Below are 20,373 nucleotides of genomic sequence, written 5' to 3'. Positions count from 1 at the left end.
CCGACGCATCAACCTCTACCACAAAAGGTTTAGACACGTCTGGTTGCACCAGAATGGGGGCTGAAGCAAAACTATTCTTCAGACGCTCAAATGCACGTATAGCCACCTCAGGCCAGTTCACCAGATCGGCACCCTTTTTTGTCATGTCCGTGAGCGGTTTGGCGACAGTCGAAAAGTGTTTTATAAATTTCCTATAATAATTCGCAAACCCAAGGAACCGCTGGAGTGCTTTCAGACTCTCCGGCCTCTCCCATTGCAACACCGCTTGCACCTTAGCGGTGTCCATTTTAAAACCAGCTGCGGACACAATATATCCCAAAAAGGGCAACTCCTGGACAAAAAATAAACATTTTTCCAGCTTAGCATAGAGCTGGTTCTCCCGGAGCAACTGTAACACCTGCCTAACATGCTGCAAATGAGTGTCCCGATCGCTAGAATAAATGAGGATATCATCCAGGTATACAATCACAAATCTCCCCAGGACATGAGCAAAGACATCATTAATAAAATGTTGGAAAACGGCAGGCGCGGTGGTCAACCCAAACGGCATAACCAGACTCTCAAAATGACCCTCAGGAGTGTTAAACGCCGTCTTCCACTCATCCCCCTGACGGACCCTTATGAGGTTATACGCCCCCCTGAGGTCCAGCTTGGAAAACCATTTTGCCCCCGCTACCTGGTTGAACAAATCCGGGATCAACGGCATTGGGTAGGGATCACGGATAGTAATCTGGTTTAACTCTCGGAAATCCAGACACGGGCGTAACCCCCCATCTTTCTTCTTAATGAAGAAAAACCCCGCGGCTACAGGCGAGGACGAAGGCCGGATGTGACCTTTACTCAGACTCTCCGCGATGTAGTCTTTCAGAGCTTGTCTCTCAGGACCAGAAATATTAAACATCCTGGCCTTAGGTAATTTGGCCCCGGGTTTTAACCTAATAGCACAGTCATAGGCTCTTTGTGGAGGCAGTTCTGAGCAACCCTTCTCAGAGAAAACATCCGCGAAATCCTGCAAAGCCTCCGGCAGGCTGGGAGTCACGGCGGACACACATGTGGCCAAGCAATTGTCTTGGCAGAAACCACTCCATTGGACTATGTCCTGAGTTTTCCAATCAATTACCGGGTTGTGCCTGGACAGCCATGGAAAACCCAGGACCATTTGAGCTGGGAGATTACGGAGGACCCTACATGTAACCGACTCAGAATGTAGGACCCCAATGTGGAGTTTCACCTCTGCCACAAACTCAGTAATCTCCCCTTGAGGGAGGGGAACAGCATTAATGGTCACCACCTGTATGGGGTGAGGAAGTTTTTCAATCTTAAACCCGGCGGTGTGTGCAAACTCCTCATCTATGAGATTGGTGGCGGAACCGCTATCCACGAACACTGATATAGGTAGCTCTCTGCCGGCGACAATAACCTTGGCAGGGAGCATACATTGAGATACCATCATGGAGGATATGCATACGCTCAGTTGGGTCTCCTCCATACCCTCTGAGCTTAACAGTTTTCCGCCGGTGTGACCCTCTTAGGTAGTACCGGGCAAACGTTAACATAATGACCACCTTTACCACAGTAGAAACATGCTCCGGACTTCCGGACTCCCGGAGCGCGAGGCTGAACCTGTGCCACGCCAGCAATCTGCATAGGTTCAGGGGACTCATCTACTTCAACCACACCTGCACCTCTGTTTTCCCCCAGAGGTAGCGTCTCCTGTGCCCCCTGACGAAAACGGCGATCAATACGTATCACCAAACTCATGGCAGACTCCAATGATGCCGAAGGCTCATACATCAGGAGGGCTTGTTTCACCCTCCCTGATACCCCATGAATAAACTGGCTCCGCAGTGCTGGGTCATTCCACTGTGTGTCTACAGCCCAGCGGCGAAATTCCGAACAATAGTCTTCTGCCAAGCGCTCCCCCTGGCGGAGGGCGCGGATTTTAGATTCCGCTAGAGCCAGTCGGTCAGGGTCATCGTAAATGAGCCCGAGGGCAGAAAAAACATTATCGACCGAATGAAATGTAGCAGAGTCAGGTGGTAAGGAAAATGCCCATGCTTGGGGGTCACCACTCAGTAATGACAACACCAGCCCTACTCGCTGGGCCTCATTACCTGAGGATATTGGCCGCATGCGGAAGTATAATTTGCAGGCCTCCCGAAATACAACAAATTTGCTGCGATCGCCTGAAAATCGTTCTGGCAGCGGAAACTTCGGCTCTGCACCGATACCTGCAGATGCCGTTTGCACCTTTGCTACTACCAGGCCCTGCTGCTGAACTGCCCCATTCAACTCGGAGACCTGTATGGACAGCGCCGCCAACTGGCGGGTTATGGAATCTAATGGATCCATGGACTCCTGAAAAAATGTGGGCCGATTATAATGTCACGGGGGCTTAGTTCAACTAAGGCTGAAATACCCGGGGCCCCTGTGGTGTCCCTTTACTAGGGGAAACCCTGTCTGACCCTCAACCCAGGGTTTTTGCTGAAGGTGCAAATGCCTGAGCCTCCGACCTTTCCTTATCTCCTGCTCAGCCCTGCACTTAACCCTCCACCCTCCACCCAGTGAGAAGTCACCACCAAAGCTCCCACACAAATAATGACAGACAGGGAGAACTTAAACTGCACTGCGCCGCACACACACAGGAATATACAGTAATGTGAACAGGGCACAACTAAACACAAATATGGGAAGGAGAAAGGATAACGACGGATCATACGACACCAGATATGAATCTCTCTCTCTTGAACACCTCCACTCCAGACCGGAACCACTTGGTATGAAACACAAGCTATAATCGGCGACGCCCATAGGCCAGCATGACTATTTAAAGACCGTGGGCGTGACTAACCATCCAACCTGGTCTCCTGCAGGATAAACCCCCGAGAGCCTGAAGATCAGGCCGGCGCCACTGAGGCTATAGTGGCTGGAGGTGGAACTACCTCTGCCTGCCGGATGCTGTGGTGTGAACAGCGTCCGACATGACAAGAGCATTGTGTACCTCCCTCCTCTGGAGAGATGTCTTCCTCCTCCATTGACTCCTCCTCATCCTGCTCACAAAGTGTCCCCTGCCAAGGCCTTTGTGAGGAACCATGTAGCGCAGACTGTCCAGTAGCAGATGGCATTTGTGACTCCTCATCCTCCACCTCTTCCAAAACCTCCTCCCTTAGTGCTTGCAGTGTTTTTTGAAGCAGGCAGATAAGGGGGACAGTCATGCTGACTAGTGCATCATATGCACTCGCCATCCGCGTGAAATCATCGAAGGCACGCAAAACGAAGCAGATGTCCTTCATAGAGGCCCACTCAGTGGTGCTGAAGTGTGACCGGTGCACAGTGCGACTTGTTTGCGCCTGATGCAGCTGGTACTCCATGACTGCTGCCTGCTGCTCACACAACCGCTCCAACATATGTAATGTTGAATTCCACCTGGTGGGTAGGTCACATATGATGCGATGTTCCGGAAGGCATAATCGGCGCTGCAGAGCAGCAAGGCGCGATCTTGCCGTGCTGGAACGCTGCAAGTGAGCGCACTCTATGCGGACCTTGTGTAACAGTGCATCAAGATCCGGATAGTCCCTCAGAAAGCTCTGCACGACCAAGTTGAGCACATGTGCCAGACATGGGATGTGAGTGAGGTTGCCTAGGCCCAGAGCTGCCACCAGATTTTGGCCATTGTCACACACTACCAAGCCCGGCTGGAGATTCGCTGGCACAAACCACACGTTGCTCTCCTGCTTGTTGGCATTCCAGAGCTCCTGCGCTGTGTGGCTTCGATTCCCCAAAGAAATTAATTTGAGTACGGCCTGTTGACGTTTGGCCACGGCTGTGCTCATATCGGTCGTAACAGGCTCCTGCACCGCTGTTTCTGAGGAACTTGAGTAGGAGGAGGAGTCAATGAGTACAGACTGGATTCCTGCAATCCGTGGAGTTGGCAGAACATGTACAGCGCCACTCTCCAGATCTGTACCCGGCTCCACATCATTGACCCAATGGGCAGTGAGGGAAAGGTATCGTCCCTGTCCATGGTTACTGGTCCACGCATTGGAGGTCAGGTGGACCTTGCTACTGACGGCATTTAGTTGCGCATGTTTTATTTTTCCCTCCACATGTTTTTGCAGGGCAGGGACGGCTTGCCTGCTGAAATAAAAGCGGCTGGGCACGGTGTATTGTGGGACTGCCAATGCCATGAAGTTCTGGAAGGTGTCAGTCTCCACCAGCCTGAATGAGAGCATTTCAAGGGCCAGTAGTTTGGCAATGCCAGCATTCAGAGCCTGTGCTCGGGGATGGTTTGCCGAGTATGGCCGCCTTTTATCCCATGCCTGTGCTACCGATGGCTGTAGAGTGGCCTGGGAGTGTGAGGATGACTGGGAACGTGGTGCTGTGTGTGGAATGTCACTGGGTCTACGGACAACAGTGCCAGAGGTTCTTCCTTGGCGATCCTGTGAGGAAGCCGAACTGTTATGAATGAGTCACCGTAGGAGGCAAAAGCAGAAATACAAGCTAAGTCCAGAAAACCAGAGAAGTTGGCAACTATCAGATTGCAGACCCCTGAACCTATCAACAGAACTAGCAGTAGCCGTGGGGGGTTCCTACGATGCCCTAGACCCCTCGATCACAGCCGGAGAAATACATAGGCCTAAAGAAAGAAAGGGGAAATCTAAACTGCCCCAGAGCAGACCCCAAAGCAATAGGCAGCCCCCAACATATAATGACGGTGAAGCAAGATGAAAATACTAACACAGACAGAAAGATAGACTGAGCAAAGACGGGGCCCCAAAACTACCTAGATAGGAAAGGACAGGAAGGCTGCTGTCTGCAATCTGCCAAAACCCTATCAAAGACATAAGCCAACCAGCTGATATGAAAAAGGCCCTGAAGCAGCTAGGCTTCAAAAACTGAATCAGCACTCAGGTATTTTCAGAAGACAGAGCTAAATGAATTCAGCACACCCCAGCAGGGAATGGCAGAAATCCAGAAAAACAAAGCAAAAACAAAGTCAAAGCACAAAAGCAAAAGGCCGAGAAGCAAACTTAGCTTTGGAGGAGCAGGAATTCAGACTGGTCTCCAAGGATCCCACAGAGAAATCACCCGCAGGGCAGAAGGGCGTCGGCAGCATTATATCAAGTCCGTAACTCCACTCAGCCAGTCACAATCATCAGCCTCAGGTGTTTGACAATCAGGCTCACTACCTTTCTTTACCAGAAGAGGGAGTTCCTTGGGCCTCAGTAATGAAGGGGAAAATGAACTCACAACATCGAACCAGCTGTGTGTGAGCTGGAGGAAGAGGCCCCAACACGAGCTGAAGAGGTGGTAGGTGGTGCTGTACGTTGGCCTACGTCTTCAGTGTGTCTGTGTAACTCCACCTCGTGCTTGGTCTGCACATGTTTCCACATATTTGTGGTATTGAGGTTGCTGACATTTTTCCCTCTTTTGACTTTCTGATGACACAGCTTGCATTTGACAAAGCAAATGTCATCTGCAACTGTGTCAAAAAGGACCACGCACTGCAAGTCTTGGGAGCACCCGTTTTGGCTTTTGAAAGAGGAATACTCCTAATGGGTGCCTAAGTGGAGACTACAGGCAACCAAGTCTGCCCCCTCCCTCTCCCTCCTGTTTTGGCCGTTCGGGGAATCTCTTCCTCAGAGCTGCTCCCACCACCTTCCTGTTCCTCACGCCATGATGGGTCAAGGACCTCATCATCTACACTCCCCTCTTCAAACACCTGCTTCTCCTGGGTTGTCTTGCCAGCACCGCATGCACCAGAAAGTGGCACCTGAGTCTCGTCATCATCTGATGCGTACTGAGGTGTGCTGACCAAAGGCACTGGCCCACCCGCCTCTTCAGATTCAGAGGGACAAAGAAGTTTCGCATCACTGCATACTCCCTCTTCTTCACATTCTTGAATGCTGCTTGGCTGGCCCCCTCTTTCCAAGCCAATAGATTCAGAGACCAGAAGTAGAGACTGTGATGGCTCCTGTCCAGGGCTCTCTGACTGCCTGGGCACTTTGGCAGGTGGTGAAGAGACAGATGGTTGCTCTTCAGTGCTCTGGCCCTGAGAGGACGTGGACGTCATTGAAGTCGATGCGTTAGCTGCCATCCATCCGACAACGGCTTCAATTTGTTCCTCCCACCCCACAGCAGTGGGGTCCGGCGAGGTATTACAAAGCTTCACATAAAGGACTGTTATAGAAACAAACCACTATGTATGGACCATCAAAGATAGAAAAACAATGGGACTGGAATATATATTAAAACAAAATATTTTTATTCTTTAATTAATTCAATACAGGCAATCATAGATAGTGTAAAAGCAAGTGCCGAGGGCAAACCTAAAAAAATTATATAATTACTCTATACAAATGTATGATCATTCATACGGACTGTCTGATAGAAGGTATCATAACATGATATAGTATATCTCCATACCACACAAAGATGTCAATAAAGAATTTAATATATATAAAATGTAAACAATATATAAACTAGAGAATATATCAAATTACCACATACCACAGCAGAATAATTCTGTCCACAGTATATAAATCCATTTTAATCATATGTCATAGTAGTGAATAGACCTATAACACAGTGTGTGACCATGGAATGATGCTCACACTATGTGAGCCAATATACATGTAACATACCCGTAATATGGAGACAGCCACAAGGTATTGCCCGGCACTCCCCGACGCGTGTTTCGGAACCAGCGTCCTTCGTCAGGGGGGTGCCCTTGTGGCTGTCTCCATATTACGGGTATGTTACATGTATATTGGCTCACATAGTGTGAGCATCATTCCATGGTCACACACTGTGTTATAGGTCTATTCACTACTATGACATATGATTAAAATGGATTTATATACTGTGGACAGAATTATTCTGCTGTGGTATGTGGTAATTTGATATATTCTCTAGTTTATATATTGTTTACATTTTATATATATTAAATTCTTTATTGACATCTTTGTGTGGTATGGAGATATACTATATCATGTTATGATACCTTCTATCAGACAGTCCGTATGAATGATCATACATTTGTATAGAGTAATTATATAATTTTTTTAGGTTTGCCCTCGGCACTTGCTTTTACACTATCTATGATTGCCTGTATTGAATTAATTAAAGAATAAAAATATTTTGTTTTAATATATATTCCAGTCCCATTGTTTTTCTATCTTTGATGGTCCATACATAGTGGTTTGTTTCTATTACAGTATTGAATGGTTCCCATTCAAATTTATGACATACAAGGAATAATTTAATATGTACATTATTTTGATTTCATCATTATTATTATAGGTAGATTGATACAATATTTTATTACTTTCCTATTGTGGTGTCTATTTTGTCACTAATGCATAAAGGACTGTTGCCTGCTAAAACTGGGGGATGCTGACTCACTGGTGCCCGCAGCAGGCACAGAATCCCCACGTCCTCTCCCTGCAGAATCCCCACGTCCTCTCCCTTCAGAAGCCCCACGTCCTCTCCCTGCTGGAACTCCACGCCCATGCCCACATGCCTTACTCCCTGCCTTCTTCATCTTGGTAGACTGATAAAGATAGGCAGAAAAGTACAAAGGGGGGGCTTAGTGTGCTTATTCCTGAACAGCTGGTAACAGGTATAAGAAACACTAATTTTATGAAGTGTGTGTATGGACTACACTTTAATAGGAGCTAATGTGGCCTACACAACTGTCAAATGGAGTGTTTGGTGAACTTTATTTTGTTTTTTTTTTGTTTTTTTTAAAACTAAAAGGATGTGACCAAAGATTTGAAAGCGATAGTATCACTAGCTTTTTGGAGCTATTACAATGCAGGAAGGTAACCTACAATGCAAAAGATGAGGCTCCAAAAAATAGGGTAATACTAATCTGGCTGCAGCTGAAGGGCACAAGCCAGAAAAAAGGCTCCTCTATCTACTCCTATATAGTGTTTGCAATCAACCAATGTAGATGGATACGGATGGATGCACACTAATAGGAGAATAAAAAATGAGCTGCAATAAAAGAAAAATGTGTGAGGCAGTGACGCGCGCTGAGCGACCTACAACCAGACGTAGCTGAAGGACACACTACTCAGCGTGAGCTGCACTCACACACAGAGACCTCTCAGACAATCGTGAACAGTGCAACAAACTGGGCACTAGCACTGAAAGGCTGCAGAGAGGCTCCGCTGTCTACTCCTATAGTGTTTGCAACTAACGTATAAGGATAAGGATGGATGCATAGTGCACACTAATAGGAGAATGAAAAATGAGCAGCAAAAAAAGAAAAATATGTATGAGGCTGTGACACTCTGAGCGTCCTACAACCAGACGTGGCTGCAGGACACACTACTCAGCGTGAGCTGCACTCACACAGACCTTGCAGACAACTGTGAACGCTGCTGCAAGGCAAAAGAAAGCTACAGTGGTGGATTATGTAGCCTGGGTAAAGCACACTATGATTGTGAAAATCGCTATCTCTAACTGTCCCTCACAGTCTTGAACATCAGCCTGTCCCTAACTGAATTCACAGCAGAGTGAACCAGAAATGGCGGCTGCGGCGGCTTTTATAGTGCATCATGACATAATTTCAGCAGCCAATCACAGCCATGCCATTAGTTAACATGCCTACATACCTAACAGGATGTGCCACACTTCTGAGGATTGTCATTGGCTGAATCAAATTAAACTGGCTCATAGCATTATGGGAACTTCCGATTCCGGTATTCGATATGCTAAAAGTATCGGAACTCAGTATCGGAATTCCGATACAGTGAATATCGGCCGATACCCGATACTTGCGGTATCGGAATGCTCAACACTACTCTCCAATACAAAAATAGTGAAATCCTATTATATAATATTTTTATTTATATCCCTGTCTCTGAGCTGTTGCTAGGGACAAACATATCTCGTTGAACAAATTCTGGCTTCAAATTTATAAGCCTGTGTTCACCCCTCCCTTTTGTTATTTTCTTTCACAGGTGGATTCACATTTTTTATTTATTTGTTTGATTTCAGTATGATTTATCATTATGTATTCTCGTTCTCCACCACTAGATGACCACGGTTAAACTGTTCTGTACTGCTACAGGCAGTCCATTTTTTGGCAAGGTTGTCTATGATGCCCATAGTATATTTTGAAAAAATGTACCCGCCATGGGGAAATGTTTGTCAGCCCATGCACTGTATGTATCGGCATTACAAGTCAAGGAGACCCGCTCCTTTACATTGCTCCTAGTTTTTACTGACGCCTTCATCAATGTCTCCTCATTCTCTGCCACTAGATGATCAGGGTTAACCTATTCTGTGCTGCCAGAGGCAGTCCAATTTTTGGCAAGGGTGTCTATGATGTCCATAGTATATTTTGAAAAAAATGTACCACCCATAGGGAAATGTTTGTCAGCCCAAGCACTGCGTGTATGGGCGCTACAAGTCTAGGAGACCCGCTCCTTTACATTGGCCCTAGTTTTTACTGAGGCCTTCATCAATGTCTCCTCATTCTCCGCCACCAGGTGACCAGGGTTAACCTGTTCTGTGCTGCTACAGGCAGTCCAATTTTTGGCAAGGGTATCTATGATGCCCATAGTATTTTGGGGGGAAATGTTTGTCAGCCCATGCACTGCGTGTATGGATGTTACAAGTCTAGGAGACCCGCTCCTTTTTAATGGGACATTTTTGGTTAAGATGCCCTCCTCCCTGTTTTTTCCAAGGGGGGATTGGGGTTATTGGGGTACATATGACTTGGTAGCAGGGCAGGCCTTGCAGTCAATCCATAAGAAAACAGAATGGGAGTAAAAAATGAATAATGTGAAGTGGATTTACCTGTGTCCATCCACTATGTGGGTTCAAGGGCTTATTGGGGTGCATGTGACTTGGTAGTAGGCCAGGCCTTGCATTCAATGCAACATTTTTTATGGAAGCCATCCTGGACATCTCATGAAAAGAGAATTGGGGTGCGTCATAATTCTTGGCAGCCCATCCACTCACTGCATAGGCAATAACAGTTTAGGAGACCCACTGTTTAATAATGGCCCTTTAAGCAGATTAATGCTGCCTTATGCCCCTGTAAAAATAGGCTCCGTGACTTTGAGTCCCTCCTTCATAAATGAAACAAGATATGTCTGCTTATGTGTCACACCACATGGCCAGCTAGGGTTGTTAAATGTTACAATGATATTTCCAAGTAAATGCATTTGTATTGGTTGAAAGCAATGTTAAAGTTGAAAAACGCTTTAAAATCGCTCCGTCTGAACATAGCCCAAGTGGGGGGCAATATTTTGATCTGTGGTTAATTATTTTGCCTTATATACAAGTCATTATCCTGGAAAGGATGTACCCTAACATATTTCCCAGCAAAATCTGTTTTGGTTTCGTTTTGGTATGTTTTTTGGTGCATCGGTAAAAATGACATGAAACTCTGACAACATTTTTAACGCTGTGAACTAGGAGTCAGGAATGCTTCCAGGGGCGATCCCCATGATGTCCCCGTGTCATTTGAGCAGTGTTTCCATCATTTTCAGATGTTTTTAGACCTTAATAGGACCCTGGGGGGAGATTGTGGTAAAAATGCTCAGGTCTCCCATAGACTTACATTGGGCTTGTAGTTCTGTCCAAGAGCCCAAGTATTTCAACTTGCTCGACCCGAACAACGAGCATTTTAGTCCTCACCCATCACTAATAGAAACCCCAAAGTGCTCAGCATAGAACTCTGGATAAATGTGATCCCAAAAGTTGTGTGAAATGCTTCAAATAAAAGCTTCAAATCAGTCCACAAAAAAGCAAGTCCTCACTCAGGTAGGTCATTTTTTAACAGAAATATAGGGGGCTTCCATGTTACTTGTAGTACAAAGGCTCTGGAAAAGTGAAATGGCTCCTCATCAGTCAAAAGAAATTCAACAAATTCTGCTTCCAAATCCAAATGCCCCCCTTCCCTTCTGAGCTCCACAGTGTACCTAAACCACTTTTAGCGTTCATGTTTGGCATTTCTTAAGCGATGAGAACCCACCTAACTTAACGGTTGCACACCTCCAGAAGTATGAGCTAGGCATAAGATACTGGTGACTGCAATGTTCTGGTCACTACAGCATACTGGTCACTGTAGCAGCAGTTTGCAATTTTCACTTGGCAACTTTCATTGCTGCTTGCTTCTGGAAAATACCCATGTAGTCAAAATCAGCACTACACCTGTAGATAAATTTCCAAAGGGGTATAATTTCCAAAATGGGTCATTTGAGGAGGGATTCTGCTCTTCTAGCAATTGGGGGCTCTGTATATGGCGTCCGTAAACTTCTAGGAAAATCTGCACTCCAGCAGGTAAATAGCGGTCCCAGTGGGTTATGGTACCTGCAAGCCATAGCAGTAAAATCTGGTGCTCCTTGCCTTCTGAGCTTTGCACTGTGTCTTAAAAATATTTCCCGATTACATGTAGGGTATTGACACACTCAGGAAAAAAATGGACCTCCGTTTGTTGTAAAAATTTCCCTATTAGCCCTTAGAAAAATTAAAAACTTGGGGTAAAAAAATTTTTGTGAGGAAAATGTGATTTTAATATTTTCACAGCTCAACGTTATAAAATTCTGTGTAACACCTGGGGGTTCAAGGTACTTACCATACATCTAAATACATTCCTTGAAGGACCTATTTTCCAAAATGTGAACACTTGATCCATCTATAGATTAGTATATATATCTATAAATAGATACATTTAAGTTACATTTCGTAAGGGGTCTAGTTTCCGAAATAGGGTCACTTGTGGGAGGTTTCCACTGTTTAGGCACATCAGGGGCTCTTCAAATGGGACATGACATTTTCTAATGATTCCAGGAAATTTTACATTCAAAAAGTCACATGACGCTCCTTCTGTTCCAAGCCCTGCTATGCGCCCAAACAGTAGTTTTCTCGTCCTTACGGGGTATCGGCGTACTCAGGAGAAACTGCACTACAAATTGTATGGTACAATTTATCCTGTTACCCTTATGAAAATGTAAAATTTGGGGCTAAAATAACATTTTTGTGAGGAAAATGTGATTTTATTATTTTCACGGCTCAGCATTATAAACTTCTGTGAAACATCTAGGGGTTCAAGGTGCTCACCTCACTACACATCTAAATACAGTGTGGGCCATTTATACGGATACACCTAAAATAAAATTGGAATGGTTGGTGATATCAACTTCCTGTTTGTGGAACATTAGTATATGGGGGAAAACTTTTCAAGATGGGTGGTGACCATGGTGGCCATTTTGAAGTCGGCCATTTTGAATCCAACTTTATTTTTTTCAGTGGGAAGGTGGTCATGTGACACATAAAACTTATTGAGAATTTTGCATGAAAAACAATGGTGTGCTTGGTTTTAACATAACTTTATTCTTTCATGAGTTATTTACAATTTTATGACCACTTATAAAATGTGTTCAAAGTGCTGCCCATTGTGTTTGATTGTCAATGCAACCCTCTTGTCCCACTCTTGATGCACTGATAGCAACACCGCAGAAGAAATGCTAGCACAGGCTTCCAGCATTCATTGTTTCATCTCGTATCTTCACAGCATAGACAATTGCCTTCAGATGCCACGAAAGATAAAAGTCTAATGGGGTCAGATCGGGAGACCATGGTGGCAATTCAACTGGGCCACAACGACCAATCCACTTGCCAGGAAACTGAAGATGGCACGTTCCCTGAGTTTTTCCAGCAAGATGGTGCACCACCACATAATGGGTGTCACTTCCGAGCATTCTTACATGAACAGTTTCCTGGAAAGTGGTCATCATGGGCCAGTTGAATGGCCACCAAGGTCTCCCCCATTAGGTGAGATTTTCAGCACTTTTTTGTGCTAAAATTGCCCCCCTCGGCTTATACACAAGTCATCGACGGTAGGGAAAAGTGAGCAGCAACAGGAGTCGGCAGCTAAAGATAGGGTGTGCAGATCGCATGCAGTTGTGCGCGATACTAAGCGGAGATGACCGGAGGGGGCAGGCAGGGGGCAGGGCTTAGCGGCGGCATGCACTGCTGGCAAAAACGCTAGTCTGAAACTAGCCTAAGGTAATGATTATGCACTCCACACCTATGGGAGTGGAGAGCAGTGCATATTCACTACCTTATTGAGCAGTACCACTGGACCGCTCAGCACAGGAAGAGCTGCCGGAGCTGAGACGGAGATGCAAGGATGACACAAGGAGGGTAAGTATGATGTCTTCTGAAAGCCAGTGGCTGCAGCTGCAGCTCTCATTGTGCCACAGCATCACATAGCGCATGCGCCGGTGGCGCGGCTCTATACGTCCACCTACATCACGTGATCACGTGTGATTGCATCACAATGATATAAAAAGGTCCGGTTTACATATAGCCTTCACTCCCTTGAGAAAGTGCCCAAAGTAGGTGCGAAACGCGCGTCGGGGGTCGCCGTCTTGGACCTGGTTACCCGTACACTTTGGTAAGAAACCTGCCCTTACTATATATATATACTAAGTGCCTGGGGATTACTTTTGTAGGTTTTTGCATATCTACATCACCACTCAGCACCTTACTTTATCTAGGCAGGATATCCTGTCCTCTTAGGCCATGGATATATCTGTTTTGGCCGCAACATTTACGGGCTTGGTTAATCCTGCATGATACTTTATTGTACTATTTGAGCCTTGGTGATGATGTATTGTGAGCACGGGTTGTTACTCCTTTCTTCCCTGTCCGGGTCTGTCCTGTTTGCGTCTGATTTTATGTAAATTTGGAGTTTGACTCATTACCCTTCTGTGCATGTTTAAATCAATAAATTTTGCACTTTTGTATTTACTATTGAATCCATTACTCCTCATTTCGCCTTGTGCCTACACCCTATCTTTAGCATAGGGTGCGCAGACCGTGCGCTGACCGTGCACTAGTAGAATTTTGCTTGCGCTGCGCCCTTTTGACGATGCGCTGGTGCGCGCCGAGCACACCATGTTGCATTTTGGTGCACTCGGAGCACCGTCAAAAGGGCGCAGCGCACGCAAAATTCTACTAGCACATGTCAGCGCACGGTCTGCGCACCCTATGCTAAAGATAGGGTGTGCAGATCGCATGCAGCCGTGTGCGATACTAGGCGGAGATGACCGGAGGGGGCGGGGCTTAGCGGCAGCATGCACTGCTGGCAAAAAATGCTAGTCTGAAACTAGCCTTAATGAGCGGTACCACGTGACCGCTCAGCACAAGAGAGCTGCCGGCTCCAGGACAATGGAGATGCAGCGACGACACGAGGAGGGTGAGTAGGATGGGAAGAGGGTGAGCCATGCATACAACAATGAGACAGGGGGTGAGCCATGCATACAATGAGACAGGGGAGCCATGCACAGCAGAACAGGGACTGGGGATGCATGCACAGCAGGACAGGGACCAGGGAGCCATGCATAGCAGAACAGGGATCGGGGAGTCATGCATACAATGACAGGGATGGGGGACAATGCATACCCAGCTTATACTCGAGTCAATAAGCTTACCCAGTTTTCCATGGCAAAATTAAGTGCCTCGGCTTATATTCGGGTCGGTTTATACTCGAGTATATATGAGTAAATGTAAATTATTCTTTTCACAAAATTCCTGTGAAGCACCTCCAGTGTTAATAACTTCTTGAATGTGTTTTTGAGCACATTAAGGGTGCAGCTTTTAGGCTGGTTTCACATTTGCGTTTTTTTGCGCTGGAAAAAAACGCATACGTGCGCATGCGCTTTTTTCCCCTATATTTAACATGGTCGTGCATATGTGCGCATTGGCATGCGCACGTATGCGTTTTTCGTGCGCTGCGTTTTTTCATGGTGTGCGATTTTATTTTCCAGACCCTACATGTTGCATTTTTGGTCCGCCCAACCACTTCAAAAAAGCGCATGCGCACGTATGCGCACGTTCTGTGCTAAAAAAAGCCATTATGGCCTATGGATGCGCATACGTGCGCACTGGTATGCGCATTGTGAGGTAGCGCTGTCATTCAGGGTTGGGGGACACTCGCTTGCAGCGATCAAAAACACATCCGGCACAGGATTTTCCAACAAATCATAGTCCATGAGGTTTATTCATCCTTCATAAACCTCCAGCAGTAACATGCCACAGTCTTCTAGCAGACAGCAGGGTATCTTCACACTGGAGCCCTGCTCCCCTATAGCCCTCCTAGTCACACAGGCTGTGCTTCATCTAGCCAACAGGCTATACAGTCTCTCAGTAGCAGTCCCATCTCCGGGTTACCTTGCATGCTGCTTTACACTGCAAATGTTCCTTCCCTCTCCCTGGGAACGGTCAGGCACACATCGCCATTAGTCACAGCGTCCACACGTGCTGTTAGTGAGGAGATCCTTCTCCACACGGGACCTTCCAAACTGGACCAATCAGGTCCCAGCATTCACCCCATGTGACCAGACCTCAGGTACCATATATGGTCCATAACCACACCCACAGGTGATCACATGACTATGACCTCACACAAGGTCCTATTGCATACAGCCACACACAGGCTTCCCTGACACATTGTAACAGAACATACTACTCAGCAGTACCTCTGCTGATCATTATGATCTTTCAGTATCCTACACCTATCAGGGTAATGGAAATGCTTATACTGCTGTCCTGGGACACCCAGACAGCGCCCCCTAGCGGACACAGCGGTCACTGCACCACATACCTCCCCCCTATGTTCAAACCTGTGGGGTTGAACACACAGCATAACCCCCGGCTCTCGAGACTGGGCACTCACTACACCTTGCCCACCAGGTTGAGAGAACCGTCTCCATTTGTCATACGGCCTCATCTCTAGGTTAGGCCTCCCCCGCTCCCAGCGGTCATGATACCGGTCATTGTCTTTGACCCCCCAGTCATGGTTTGTCTGCGTCATCAGACACTCTCTAGTCTCCACCTGTCTGCAGTACGCTTCGTCACCTGATCTTTCTCTCCCTGACCGTCTCTCTCGGTTGGTGCGGTCAAAAGTCTTAGTAGCGCCTGCTGTCTGGTCTGAGTCTGACTCAGTCAGCATCTCACAGGAACTATGGTCTTTCAACGTCATCTTGCCAGTCGAACTACCCCTTGCTGACACTCTCCTGCCACTTGCCATGTCACTTCTTGGAGGAACCGTTCGGGTTCTTACATTCTGGGTTGCAGGCGGCCGCCACCTGGTATTCTGTATTTCTTTATTAATTCGCTGATGGTCCAGCCTCAACTGCTCAATTTCTTGCAGGTACTCCACTCGATACTCCACGAGCATTCGAAAGTCTCTCAGGCTTTCCACGGAGCCAACCACCATGATGGAAATCCTATCCACTTCCCTGGATACCTGGTCTTCATCATCAGGAGGGATCCTCACCCTCACCACACCGGAGATATTCACAAGGTCTTGCATTACCTTCCCGGACCTTCCAATGATTCTCCCAATAAGAGTTTTGGGTACCGGTACCACATCTTTCCTCAAACTCAACCGATCCATAGCCTCTCTTGCTATCTCTAGGCGTCGAGCAGCCTTCATATTACTCTGCCTAACCAATTGTTTGACACGTAGACACTGCAAATGCATCTCTTTCAGGACAGCTACTCGGTTTGATGTATCTTCCCTGGCTGATACTATCACCAACTGCCGAGTCTCAGGTGCCCAGTGCACCGTACAGGCTTTGACCGCCTCATGTACTCCTTCCTCCGCACAGGCTTCTTGCATGTCTTCGGGTACTTCGATCACAGATTTGAAGGTCGTGGTCTTGCTCTCTTCCTGGACAGAAGACTCTGGCTTTACCACAGACACTTCCCTCACTACAGTTGACCCGACCGGGTGACTGTCTTCTACGGCTCTTTGCTCACCAGCTTCAGGAGATTTTATCTCCTCGTGAGCCTTTGCCAAGATAGGTACTGGCAGTTCCGTCTTGTTATCACTCGGACCCAGCCGTGGCACATCTCCGTCCAAGCTCTTCTCCCGCAGAAGACGTTCTACTACTCCTCTGAGTTCCTCCATCTCTTCCTTAAGGCTCTTGTTCACACTTTGCCAGGTGGACAGGTGACCACTGAGCTCCAAGACTTCTTTCTCGAGCCCCTCCACCTTGTGCTCGGCCAATTGTCTCAAGATTCTCTCTTGTTTGACATGTTCTTCCACTGTCTCTTTTATTAGTTGTATCTCCTGATCTTGTTCTCTTTTGGCCAGCACGTGTCGCACCACTAATTCTTTAATTATATCAAAGGGTACCACTGAGTCAGTCCTATCAGTCAAGTGAACCCCCCCGGTTACCCGCTGACTGTGTTTCTATTCCCGTTATCTTCTCGATCAGGTTACCACCAGTCCTGTCACGAGTTTCAGTCAGCACAGCATTAGATTCTGTCCTAGTGGTGGCTACTGGCAATAACACGTCACAATCACACCACACCGTACGGTGAACCCCCATGACACTCTCTATCCGTGTGTCAGCTCCGCTCTTTTTGTTTACCACACCATTTTCATTCACACTGTGGTATGCTTCAGGTGACATCAGGTCAGTAAATTCGTCTGACACAATTCTTTCTCCGGCCGCCCCTACGTCTGGCCTGTCCACGTTAGGAGGCGTCAGCGTCTCAGTGTCTGCTAGCCCTACAGTAGAAACGTCTCCATCCTCCTGCCCCACATCTTTAAACATGACAAAGTCCCGGCGCCTCTCAAAGGTATGCACTAAGTTTGGTGGCATACTACCACCTTGGCACTCCCCCTTTGTCATCTCAATTAGGACTCTGTCCACTTTATAATTCACAGTGACCCCGTGGAGGCAGCGAACTCTGACGTTTTTCTCGGTCAGAGCTAAAACGAGTGGAGTTCCTGTCAGAGTCACCTGACTCTTTGAGTCCAGCCTACCTGGGACTCCTTCCCGATGCAGCATCACGGTACACACCTGTGGCCCATCGTCACTATCCGGAAAGGATATCCCACATTCTGACCAAGTCATACACACACACTGCGGTACTCCAGACATACCCACTGAGTCATCTAGTGCTGACATTTCTTCAAACTTGGCCCCTTTCTGGACCACCACCCCACTTTGGGTTGCCGCCCCCTCCCGGGACTCCACCCCTTTTTTGATCACCGTGCCCATTTGAGACTCCACCCCTTTTTGGGTTACCACCCCGATTTGGTTTACCGCCCCCTTTTGGGTTACCACCCCCTTTTGGGCTACCACACCAATTTGGGTCACCGCCCCCTTGCGGGATTTCCCCATGTCCGTTCTGCAGAACTTCTTATGCCACAGTTCTCGTCTTTTTTTTACGATACCACACAAGTCTGTTGGCACCACCACAACTCCTGCTGTCACCGATCACCGACACCACCGGCTGCTGTTCACACACCCAGCGGCTGGTGTCCCTGCAGCTCCAGCTGCGCCATCTTCGTGGACCCACCGATCCACCGGAAGCCGCTTGTCCCCTTCGTAACCCCGCCGGGTTACCGGAAGCCGCTTGTCACCCTCGAAGATAAAAGAAACCACAAAAGTGCGCCCATAGGGCCTTACCAGTGCAGGTATAATGGGGGTATAACGACATAATACAGGGTACTCACCCTCAAGAGTTGTGAAAAGCCACAACTACTGTACCCGCTTAGACATATGCAATAAAGCTGCAGCAGGATGGTGTAGACAGACAGCGTCTGCTACCAATGCTCAAAGAGGAAAACACCAGGTTCCTGTGCTGCGAGACCTTCGTGACCCCACTGAGCCACAGCAAGCACCGTCTCTGCCTGAGACCATCCAACCCACAGGGCACACTGGGTGCTATTCAGGGAGCCGACCCTCCTCCCAGGGTCTCCCAACACACCGGCCTCACCAGGTCCAAGGTCATATCACGTGTTCCAGGGATCCGATTCCTCTCCCAGAACCTCCCAACACTGACCCTCCAGGACCTTGCTCACTGATCCAGGTCAGTACAACAGTGAACACCTGTCGTTACCTGTGTCGGCCACACAGGTCCTCGGGTACCACTTATCCGCAGAGGCACCCTATAGCAATCACCAGTCTCTTTCACTGAGCTGCTGTCAGTATGCGGCTTTCACAACCGTCAGCCCTCCTAGCTCAGCGTTGCCAGCACTGCAACATGTGCTGTTGGAATCACAGACTTTAGCAACAAAGTTTTTTTTTTTTGGCAGTCCTCTTCCGTTACCCCCAGCAACAAGGCTACTATATTGCCCTTAGCAATTCTCCACCATTTGTGAGGTAGCGCTGTCATTCAGGGTTGGGGGACACTCGCTTGCAGCGATCAAAAACACATCCGGCACAGGATTTTCCAACAAATCATAGTCCATGAGGTTTATTCATCCTTCATAAACCTCCAGCAGTAACATGCCACAGTCTTCTAGCAGACAGCAGGGTATCTTCACACTGGAGCTCTGCTCCCCTATAGCCCTCCTAGTCACACAGGCTGTGCTTCATCTAGCCAGCAGGCTATACAGTCTCTCAGTAGCAGTCCCGTCTCCGGGTTACCTTGCATGCTGCTTTACACTCCAAACGTTCCTTCCCTCTCCCTGGGAACGGTCAGGCACACATCGCCATTAGTCACAGCGTCCACACGTGCTGTTAGTGAGGAGATCCTTCTCCACACGGGACCTTCCAAACTGGACCAATCAGGTCCCAGCATTCACCCCATGTGACCAGACCTCAGGTACCATATATGGTCCATAACCACACCCACAGGTGATCACATGACTATGACCTCACACAAGGTCCTATTGCATTCAGCCACACACAGGCTTCCCTGACACATTGTAACGGAACATACTACTCAGCAGTACCTCTGCTGATCATTATGATCTTTCAGTATCCTACACCTATCAGGGTAATGGAAATGCTTATACTGCTGTCCTGGGACACCCAGACAGCGCCCCCTAGCGGACACAGCGGTCACTGCACCACAGCATGTATGCGTTTTTTTAGCGCTGCGCTTTTTTTTGGTGTCCACTATTTAGACAAGTTATAAAATTCAAAAGTAAAAAAAAAAAAAAGGCTATATGAAGGAGGTGTCTGCCAACACTGTACCACAACTACAGTGACAGATTGGAGAGCAGACATTCACCAACGAACCCATCTTCTATCAGCGTCAAGAATGTGAGTATTATTACATCGTATGCCTGTCCTTTTAAATTGTGTATGTACTAATGATTTTTATTATTTTTACATGCAGTATGTCTTCGGAATCAGAATACAGACCGTGAGGTGATTATTTTCGGGCAACTGGTAAGTATATCTGCTGCGACTCCAAATCTCTTACGTTTTTTTTTTTTTTTAGACATCGTCATCTTCTGCGGACGGGACTACTGAGGGCGAAGAGCAGGAGCAGGGAAGCCAAGTCCCGGTGGTGATACGGAATGTATGTATCAAATGATTTGTAATGTTCTTTATTTTTTATCTTCTATTTTTCATCTTTGCTGTATTTTTTTTT

At 47.3% G+C, this 20,373-nt stretch overlaps 1 protein-coding gene across 3 annotated transcripts in view; it reads left to right on the top strand.

The window, feature by feature from the left end:
- The window catches only part of LOC141092474 (probable cation-transporting ATPase 13A4), a 576,817-nt gene that overhangs the window by 325,968 nt on the left and 230,476 nt on the right, over positions 1 to 20,373 (top strand). The gene's annotated exons all lie outside the window — the stretch shown is intronic.

The sequence above is a fragment of the Dendrobates tinctorius genome, unplaced genomic scaffold, assembly GCF_039654945.1.
Source record: "Dendrobates tinctorius isolate UK_male_01 unplaced genomic scaffold, ASM3965494v1 ptg000060l, whole genome shotgun sequence".
Taxonomy (NCBI): domain Eukaryota; kingdom Metazoa; phylum Chordata; class Amphibia; order Anura; family Dendrobatidae; genus Dendrobates; species Dendrobates tinctorius.
Note: the sequence above shows the minus strand (reverse complement) of the source record. Positions and strands in the feature narration are given on the sequence as shown.